Raw genomic sequence first — 1766 nt, forward strand, 5'->3', positions numbered from 1 at the left:
CTAGAATTTAAACCATAAAGATGTTGATGGAAACATTGCACTTAGACTCTAACTCTTTGTTGCCATATGTAATAAACCCTAAAATTTTAAGATCTTAAAAATGTCTTAATATTTGGTATGGCATTTTAGTAAACTTTTATTTTACATGATTTGGTACTGAGTTCACAAAATTTTGATATGTATTCTTTGATTCTTCATCTTGAAACTTCCGGCCAGAATCAGTCTATAGTAAAATCAATTCTTTTTTTGAATTACTTATTTATTTTTAGTTTTCAACATTCACTTCCACAAGATTTTGAGTTCCAAATTTTCTCCCCATCTCTTCCCTCTCCCATCCCAAGACTAAATACATTCTGATTATCCCTTTCCCCTATCTGCCCTTCTCTTCATCTCCCTGCCCCCGCCTTTTCTTATTCCCTTTGCCTTCTATTTACCTGTAGGGAAAAGATAGATAGATAGATAGATAGATAGATAGATAGATAGATAGATAGATAGATAGATAGATAGATAGATAGATAGATAGATAGATAGATAGATGATAGATAGATAGATTTCTATACACCATTGACTATATATCTTATTTTCAAGTTGCATGTAAAAACAATTTTTTACAATCATTTTTAAAACATAATTTCCAAATTCTCTCCTTTCCTCCATCCCCACCTACCCTTTTTGAGATGGCAAGCAATTTGACATAGATTTTACATGTATAGTCATGAAAAAAACACGTCCATAAGTCATGTTGTGGAAGACTAACTATATTTCCCTCCCTCCTATCCCACCCCCTACTTATTCTATTCTCTCCTTTGACCCTGTCACTCCTCAAAAGTGTTTGCTTCTGATTATCCCCTCTCCCATTCTGCCCTCCATTCTACTACCCACTCCACTTATCCCCTTCCCCTCTACTTTCCTTTAGGGTAAGATAGATTTCCATACCCAATCGAGTGTGTATGGTGTTTCCTCCATAAGCCAAAGCCAGTGGGAATAAGTTCACTCATTTCCTCTCACCTTCCCCTCCACTGTAAAAGCTTTTTCTTGCCTCAATTATTTGAGATAATTTACCCCATTCTACCTCTCCCTTTCTCCTTCTCCCAGTACATTCATCTCTCACCTTTTAATTTTATTTTTTAGTTAAAATCCCTTCATATTCAACTTACCCTGTGTCCTCTGTCTATATATATATTTCTTCTACTACCCAAATACTGAGAAAGGTCTCATGACTTACAAATATCATCTTTCCATGTAGGAATGTAACCAGTTCAACTTTAATAAGTTCCTTATGATTTCTCTGTCCTGCTTACTTTTTCATGCTTCTCTTGAGTCTTGCATTTGAAAGTCAAATTTTCGATTTAGCTCTGGTCTCTTCTAAAGAATGCATTAAATTCCTCTATGTCACTGGATGTCACTGATGACACTCAATTTTGCTGGGTGGGTGATTCTTGGTTTTAATCTTAGCTCCTTTGATCTACAGAATATCATATTCCAAGCCCTCTGATCTTTTAATTTAGAAGCTGCTAAATCTGGTGTTATTCTGATTGAGGTCTCATCACACTTAAATTATTTCTTTATGGCTGTTTGCAATATTTTCTCCTTGACCTGGGAACTATAATATTCCTGGACGTTTTGTGTGTGTATGTGTGTGAAATCTCTTTCAGGAGGTAATCAGTGGATTCTTTCCATTTCTATTTTGCCCTCTGGTTCTAGAATATTGGGGCAGTTTTCCTTGATAATTTCTTGAAAGATGATGTCTAGGCTCTTTTTTTTAT

Source organism: Petaurus breviceps, unplaced genomic scaffold (assembly GCF_028583685.1).
Source record: "Petaurus breviceps papuanus isolate PSGF00001 unplaced genomic scaffold, PetGlider_PUasm1.0 90617, whole genome shotgun sequence".
NCBI lineage: Eukaryota > Metazoa > Chordata > Mammalia > Diprotodontia > Petauridae > Petaurus > Petaurus breviceps.